At 35.7% G+C, this 9,294-nt stretch overlaps 1 pseudogene; it reads right to left on the minus strand.

The window, feature by feature from the left end:
- Window positions 1–864: 864 nt before the first annotated feature.
- Window positions 865–1,593, minus strand: LOC120069993 (B3 domain-containing protein At2g31420-like; annotated as a pseudogene).
- Between the last annotated feature and the right edge of the window lie 7,701 nt (window positions 1,594–9,294).

Below are 9,294 nucleotides of genomic sequence, written 5' to 3' on the forward strand. Positions count from 1 at the left end.
GAAATTAAAAAATATTCAAAAATTGACTAGTCAACTCATTCATATTTGCAAATATTTTAAAGATGTAATATATTTTTAGATTTTTTTTCTTATTCTACTATGTATTATAAATATCCTATAAATTAAAGATTTCCCTTTTTTTTCGCTTTCATAATTACTTCACAATTTCCAAACCATTTTTTAAATTGTAAAAACAAAAAATTCAATTACTTACCAAACAAACTTGTTTTTTTAAAAAAACCAAGAATAAAAATAGAAAACAAAAAAATAAATTGGTTGCCAAGCAGACTCGTATTTAAAATTTATGAACAAAACTTGACCCTTAATTAGTTTATCAATCTAAATGGGTAAGAAATTTCATTAATCTTAGTTTTTTTAAGATAGAAAATAAATTGTTACAAATCCTAATCTAAAATGACAAGATTTATATTTATTAAAGTTTAGAGACTAAATTGTTATAAATTTGAAAGTATAAAAACTAAATTGTTATTATCATTAAAGTTTGAGATCAAATGATATTTTTAACAAAGTTAATTAGAGCTAAAATTGGCAATCTTATAGATAAAGGATGAAATTCAAAATTTACCAGAAAGACACAAAAAAAAAAAAAAGAGAGAGAGAGAAAGAAAGAAAGTCATAAAATATTTTAGAAAAGGAAGTAACAAGAATTTGCCAATTTGTGACTGAACAATTTGTGAAATGAAGAAGATAGGAACATCAATGAATGCATTTAAATTTTTGCCTCACATATCTGTTTTGGTCCCTAAACTATTAAAAAAATATTTATTTTGGTCTCTACGGCTAAGTCTTGATAATGTGTTTTAGTCCTAATCTTTCCTATCTTACATCAAAATACGTAATAAATTAGCAACGAACTAACTTCACCATTGCGAAGCAAAGACGATAAACCTCAAATTCATCATCTTTTCTAAAGTTCCAAAGTTGAATATGTTCTCCACTTTTCAGTCCCATTTCCTCCACCAACGAATTTCACTGTGTCGTCAAACAGTACACATCTCCACTTCCAATCTTCCACTTCTTCAAACAAATCATTCTTTCTTCAAGAACATCATCTAAAATCACCACGTTTATCTCTTTCTTGTTTTGGTTTTCCACTTCACTCAACATCTTCCTCTCTTCCAATGTTGCAAAATCAAATAACAGTTTCTTTATCGGTAGGGATAAACGTCCTTGGTTCTTGTTTAAATCAGTATCTTGAAGTTGTTTCTGAATCACCAGTCTAATTTCATACCCACCCATCTCCACGATACGATCTCTGAGTGTTGCCGACATCTCAGGAATCGTCAGATACTTACGCTGTTTTGCCTTATTCTTCCTCTGTTTCCTATGTTTCTTAGTCCTAGTCATTGGTGTTGGCGTCGAAGCTGGCTTCTTTCTTTTGTGGGTTTTGTTAACTTTTTTCGGTTCAATACGAGTAATAGTTTGTGAAAACTCCATTAGAATATCTGCAACCTCCAATATAGACAGGGGAATGACAGTTTCATTCTTGGGTTGTTCTTTCTTTTTGGCTCTGGATGATCTTCTTCTTCGAGGTATGTAGATTTGTTTTAAATTTGGAAGATCTAGATGCATTATTGTCGTTATTTCTTGCACACAAAAAAACTAGAAATCGAAACGGAGTGAATTGAACTGAATAGGAGATGAATGATGGGCATTTATTTATAGGAGTGAATTGAACTGAGTAGGAGATGAGTCGTACTAATCTCAATCTCCAGATATGTCAGGAAACTAAAGGAATTTAATTTCTAACCTTGATTTTCAATTTCTTTTATGATTTTCTTTGTTACTTCCATAATTGCATTGAGTTTTTAATGAAATTAGATTTTAATCCAAATATTTATCTATATTCTTGTTTTGAAACAATTATCTTTTTATTTATTTTTGTTCTTTTTTATATCTATCTCTCCATATCTCTTCAGAGTGGGAGAAGAAAAATGATTGGAAATGTATTTTCATTCCCTCTCTATGGTGGTCTTGTTGATGTTTCAAGCTTAATCGTGAAGTATTACTGCTGAATTTATGGATTAAGTCTTCAAAGGTAATGTTTGCTTCAAACCCTCTATGAATTTCTCTTGAATAGCATGTTTAAAACTCAAATCAAGAGTAGTTAGAGTGCTTATTGATTCTGATTTCTTCCGTTGCTTGTTAGATTACTCTTTCAATTGGTATCAGAGCATGGTATAAGCACTCAATTATCGTTAATTTTGAGTTTGGTGGGTGAATTTCTATGCATGTTTGAATCTGTGACTGATATGGTTTAAATTCAATTTTGGCATTGGAATTCTCTTTGATTTCCAAGCTAATTTTGTAATTGGCTCTTGTTTGATGAGCTTATATGTGTGCTCTAGAGTCTGTAATTTATTTGAAGTCATTAGAGTTCAAAATAGGATGTAATTTGAAGATTGAAGCAAACACGTTCGAGCAGAAAACTGGAGCTGAGCCTTCTGCCCAATAGCGTCACGACGTTGTTCATCGAGCATTGCAACGCCACGGGCTCGCTGATGAACAGCGTTGCAACGCTGGGATGCAGCGTCACGACGCTGTTCAGCCCAAGGGTTTTTGCTTTGCGTGCTGCCTGGCTGGTTCTTGGGTTGAAGAAACTGGCTTAACCGGTTCTCCTCGAAACTAGTCCGGTTCAACTTCCTTTGGTGCCTTGGTGGTCTAGTTCAGCAGGTTCGGGTTTGGTTTAGGTCGGTTCAAGCGATTCTTCCTCAAATTGAAGTTGTTCTTGAGTCATTATTGTAATAATTTAGCTTATTTGTTTGTTTAGAATGCCAAAGTTGAACCATATTAATGTTATTTAATTATTTTATGCATTTGATGTGTATTATTTTTTAATTAAACATTTTTGTGCATGAAGTATGCCATTTTAGATTTAAAATCCCACCATAGGTAAACATGCTACATGCATTATTGTATGTTATAATTAGTTATAATATATGTTATAATTAGTCACAACATTTGTAACTATTCTACAAAGCAGCCGCATCCGTAGCGTTACCAGGATAAGGCTTCCCTCCTATATCCATATACTACAAACCATTTTGGTTATCACTTAAGACATGATCCACCTGTATGTCTCCACATACATGCTTAAGTTACAAATGAAAACTAAGGATCTTGTTTATTGGTTTGTGGTAAAGCAATTAAAACATCCAATGTTCCATAGATAAAAGTGAAGAAAATATCATATATTATTACATCACAAGCATTTGTTCAAAACTGTGTTTACAAACTACAGGACCTAACGTGAGTTTAGTGCATCATTCCCAACAACTCCAAGTTCTTAAAATAGTTGTGGAAAGTTTCACCATGCATCGAAAAGTCATCCATAAAAACCTTGATCGTTTTCTCCACTAAATCAGAAAATATCACCATCATTGTCACACCCCGCCCCAGATCACCCTCTTAGCCTAGAGAAGGGCGTGACTACAGCAGTTATCAACCCTTAGGATGACACTTACTGCCTAAAAACTCTTGTGGAATAACTCTGATACCAAATACAAATTATATGCAACGGGACGGCTGTAGGCCCACAATTTATTAACTTAGAAACTTAATATGTTTAGAGTATTTACAACATTAGAATTACAAGTCCCAAAACCTACAAACCCTAGTCCCTATATGAACAATAGTAACATATGTACAATATTAACAGTAACCACCTAGCAAACGGTTACAAGTCTTTTCATCCTTTAATGGCAGAACAAATACTGAGTTTTCTTCAGAGGATTTGACCGCTTCCTATGGGGGGGGGGAGGAAACAAAAACATTTAAAAATGGGGTGAGCTTACGCCTAGTGAGTGACCGAGAAAATATAGTAAATTCTCATGCATAATTTTAGAAAATAGTTTTTATCTGAAATATAATTTAATGCAGCATAAACAATTTCCAAGCGTAATGTATATAAAACTGTTTTAAACATAAAATAATAAAATCATTTCTCAAATCAAAGTACTTTATAACTGGTAAAATAATCCCAACACCAACTGCTAGTCCAGAGAGAACCCTTTTGCTCAATCTCTGACTTTATTCACCTATGGCCACATTAGGTACTACTGCTTAGATACTTTCTCCTTGTACTTCAGTTCGAGTACTGGGATACCTTCTCCAACGTACTTCAGTATCTTGTTGGCTTGGTACCTTCTCAAACGTACTTCAGTACCAATAGATACCTTCTTCTTGTACTTCGGTATCTAGTTGGGTGGATGCCTTCTCCTTATACTTCGGCATCGCATTTTACCAAAATTATTTATAAACAACTTTTCTCTTTAAAGCATGTACAGTATAACACATATACAACATGGCTTTAAAGATGGTAACGCATGCTGGATAAAATCAACATATGTAAATAGGTTTTCAACAATAGGCATGCGTTCACAATACAATTCAGATCTTGCTTGGAAACCACTTTATAAAACTAGTAGGCATGAGAATTATTTTTGCAAACATGCTTTTTGTAAAATGTTTGTAATCAAAACAGTTTAAAAACGTTTTAGTTCGAAAACATTTTAGCCACTCACCTCGAATTCTTAGGAACTTTTCACTCTAGTAGCTCCTCGGGTCCCTTTTTCATCCCTAGAATCCAGATTCAAATTACAACTTAGATTACTCATAGTTTCAAACCTTATTTAGAAATACTTCCTTCTACAAACTTATTCTAAAATGTCTTAGGAATCTTACCCTAAACTTTCAGCTCAGAATTCCTCATGATTTGGCCGAAATCTCAAAATCTTCAAGACTGGCCCAGACTGATTCGACAGTCTGACCCTTCTGCATTCTTCTCAACCTCCAGCCCAGTTCCTTTGAGCCTTTTCCTTCAGCAGCCCTACTCTGAAAGCTAGACATCCATAGCTTTCAGATGGCTTTAGAATTACTTAAAACGCACAAGTAGATTGGATGATCTCCCCGTCCAAAATTGACATATTCCTCTGAACCCTCACTGCCCTCTACTTTCTCTACGAAATTTATGATTTTTGTGTGATTTGAAAATGAAATCCCAACTCCTATTTATCGGCATTCAAATTGCTCGTGGTATCGACAGCACCTACTTGGCTGCATGGCCAAATGTTTAATCCTCCCTTTATCAACGTAAGCTGACTTCACCTTGGTTCAATGTGTTCTTCCCAAACGCATCCAACACAATTTCTTAGGGTTTAAGAATTTCTCTTAATCGGACACCTAGATTTTAATTGACGTTTGCCCTTACGTCTTCAAGTGTTGTTTGTATTCAAATTAGGGTTTTTAAATGAATAATCCACCCCAACGCGTCCAAATACATCGCCTAGAAGCTTACTCGACCGTTCAATGCATAGGCGAGGCGTGGGCGTGACGTTCGAATGCAGCACCAGACAAGGCGTGGCTGACGCACGGCCTGCTCTCGCTCTCTCCACTCTCACGCTCTCCCACTTTCTCACTCAAAATCTCGCTCTCTTTACTCTCGCTCTCTCCAACTTTCTCGCTCTCTCCCACTTTCTCACTCAAACTGCTCTCTTCAATCTCACTTTCTCCCACTTTCTAGCTCAAACTGCTCTCTCCAATCTCGCTCTCTCCCATTCTCTCGCTGGTCTTGCTCTCTTCAATCTCGCTCTCTCCCAGTTTCTCTCCAACTTTCTCTCCAATCTCGCTCTCTCCCGTTTTCTCTCCAAATTTTCTCTCCACTCTCGCTCTCTCCAACTTTCTAGCTCAAAATCTTGCTTTCAATGATCTCGCTGATCTCACTCTAACAATCTCGCTCTTAGCTACTGCGAACATTGTTTGTCTTCGTGCAATTCCTACACAGTTGTGCCACTAGTCTCTTGCCTTCCAGTGCTTTATGCACAACACGCATTTCACATAAATTTTCCATACTTAGCCAATTTTTTCCAAATTTCCCAAACTCAATGTCCATATTTTTCTTTTCAAATCCCCATTCTTTCTTCACCATTCCATAGTAACTTTCTCATCAACCTACTTATTATACAAATTTCATCATAATTTTACCAATTAAAACTCAACTTAATTTATTCAAGGAAAATCTACTTAACACTTAGAAATTTCCTTCCCCTTAACTTAGGATTTAACTTTCACTTAGTTAATTCCTTTTATCACTTGCTTAAGTAAGGAAAATAGAAATCCGGGTTTCACATTTACTTCCCCCTTAAGAAAATTTCGTCCTCGAAATTTACTCGAACTAACTCTGGTTTAAGGTTTCACAACAACCACTATTGTAACTTTTCGTAGTCTTGTTTATTACCACGCTTCTACTGCGCTACTTTGATATCAATTCCTTAGTTTTTCAATGATACCTCTCCTAGCTATCTCTAAGCTAGATGTTGAACCAAACTATCTACCACATAAACATTTGTATCTCAAATACTAAATGAGAATAACTTAAATTCACACTTACCTTCCTGGGTAGATTTTTAGGTATGCATATTCTACCCTCCTTTAGTAGCACTTGATCAGCTATTAATTGATAGCCCATCCTCAATTCTTTATCTACTTCTTCAGCTAACTTCTGAAGATCAGAATCCTTTAACTGCTCACGTAGAATATTTTCTACGAGCGTAGGACGTACTTGAAATGAAGCTAGTAACCCTCCTGTTTGACCGATTGATAATACTGCCCTAGCATTATACAACTTATGAATCAATGTACCCTTCACTAAATTAACACTAGCTTTAGTTGATATAGTTTTCCGACTTAAAGCATCAGCTACCACATTTGCTTTATCTGGGTGATAGTCAATTGTACAGTCATAGTCTTTGATCAACTCGAGCCATCTTCTCTGTCTCAAGTTTAGTTCTTTCTGATCAAAGATATGCTTTAGGCTCTTATGATCCGTAAATATATGACAACGCTCACCAACCAGGTAATGTCTCCATACTTCAGAGCTAACACAATTGCTGCTAATTCTAAGTCGTGTGTAGGGTAGTTACATTCATGCTTCTTTAACTGTCGCGAAGCATAGGCTACTACTTTTCCCTCCTGCATCAGCACACATCCTAATCCTTGTCGGGATACATCACAATAAACTTCGAACCCCTTACCTGGTGTAGGTAGAGTTAATACTGGTGCTGATACTAACCTTTGTTTCAGCACTTGGAAACTATGCTCGCATTCTGGAGACCATTCAAACTTCGCATCTTTTCTGGTCAGGTTTGTCAATGGAAGGGCTATTTTAGAGAAACCCTCCACGGATCTCCTATAATAACTTGCTAAACCCAGAAAACTGCGTACTTTGGTTACATTCAGGGGTCATTCTCAATTAACTACTGCTTCTATCTTTTGGGAATCAACACTAACTTCGTCAGCTGAAACTATATGCCCAAGAAATATGACTTGATTTAAGAAAAAATCACACTTACTAAATGTGGGATATAACTTCTTTTCTCTTAAAGTATGTAATACCATCCTTAGATGTTCTTTGTGTTTTTCTGCAGTACTGGAATACACTAGTATGTCATCTATGAATACTATCACAAACTGATCCAGATAAGAATGGAATATCCTATTCATCAAGTCCATAAATACCGCCGGAAAATTAGGAAAACAAATTTTCTTTTATCTCACGGTTACCATGAACCACCAATAACCTCCCACTCAATTGGTTATTAGAGAAAAAGATTTAATTATCTAATAATTAGTATTATTATAAATATAAATGATAACCAACTTATCATACTATATTTATAAACCATAATTCTTTTTCTATTCCATGACACTTACTGTAAATCTCATTTACATTAATTCTCCACTAGATGTATCTCATACATCATACCAATCATATCTCATATAATAAAAAATACCTCTTGCCAATTTGAACATTTCAAATCAACACCAAGAATTGATCCTCAACAGAATCCATTGAGCTATCAAGGGGACCTTATGGACTTGTAGCTCGAAGCTCCAATAGTACATGAATAACTGACTAAACTCTTTAGTCACGAGATCCACAACTGTCAGGCACTAAAGACCAACAACTGAACTCTCCTTACCACATATATATTATGTGTCCATTTTAACCAATCAAAAGTGCGATAACCCTTCACAGATCGCTCGTAAGTACACCTGGGCCAATAACCATTATGCCCCTGTAGTTACATCTAACTTCTTAAGTACCAGTGATCCCTCTAATGAACATAAGTCATAGTTCTACTATGACTGAGTCCTCTCTTCCAAAGAGAAGTTGTGGCCTCTATGTTCAAGCCCCGGAATCAGCTCTTAAGGGAAAAATCTCTCTACTTATCCCTATTTTGGGAAAGGAGTGAATTACATCTTGTGGATTGAGTTCCTAGCTCCTAGATCAGACAAGTCCCTAAAAGGTAGGCATGTTGAGTTGGCAATCTGGCCACTCTCACCCATACTAATCAAAGGACCGCCCTTAAAGGCAGGAGTTCTAAAAAAATTCAGGATTAAGGTCATGTGACCTATGGTCGTTTAGGTGAGATGTAAGTCTCTAGTATCAACGACGTTATATAAGAGTTTAATCATCTCGTGGTCCGGGTCTTATACAAACTCTTTTTATAGGACACCCCCGCTCGCACGTCTCCACATGAATGCCCAGGATCTACCATCTGTAGTAGTTTACAACAATTGCAAACCTCTACAAAGTGGGTTGTATCCGTAGTGTCACAAGGATCAGGTATCCCACCTTAATCCTTATACTACAGACCATTTTAGGTTATCACTTAAGGCATGATCCACTTGTATATCACATATACATGCTTAAGTTCACATAAGATAACCAAAGAGTTTTGTTTATTGGATATGAGTAAATGTGAGAATTAAATAACAATTATTTTATTCATCAAACAATGTGTATCTTTACAAAACAACGAGACTCCGGGAAAATTAGGACACCAAAGCCCACACATTTACGCTTAAGATCACTCCGGTAGCACATGGTTGAATGTGTATGCTAGGATTTGTAGTCTACTCTTGGGTCTTAGGATGCATGTTTGATCTAGGTTCAAGAATAAATCGGTTGATTGAGTTAGGGCTTCCCATTAATTAATCAACACAATGGAATCCTAAAGCTTAATGCATATGTGCTTAGTCTTAATTGATCGCTATTGAACCTAATTAGGATTTAATGAATGTAGTTTAATTAGGACACTTTCTTGGTTCAGTCCTAGCTAGTTGTTCGCCTTTGTAGAGGCTAGCTTGGTCGTGTCAAGTGAGTGTTGTGTAGGCATAAATCGATTGTATGTCCAATTAATGGATTTTGATGATTGAAATTACATAGGATCTTTTTTGCTCTCGAAACTAGATAATTTCTATCCTTAGTTT

This window comes from Benincasa hispida, unplaced genomic scaffold (assembly GCF_027475165.1).
Source record: "Benincasa hispida cultivar pf3 unplaced genomic scaffold, pf3_genome.v1.1 HicScf967, whole genome shotgun sequence".
NCBI classification, from domain to species: Eukaryota; Viridiplantae; Streptophyta; class Magnoliopsida; order Cucurbitales; family Cucurbitaceae; genus Benincasa; species Benincasa hispida.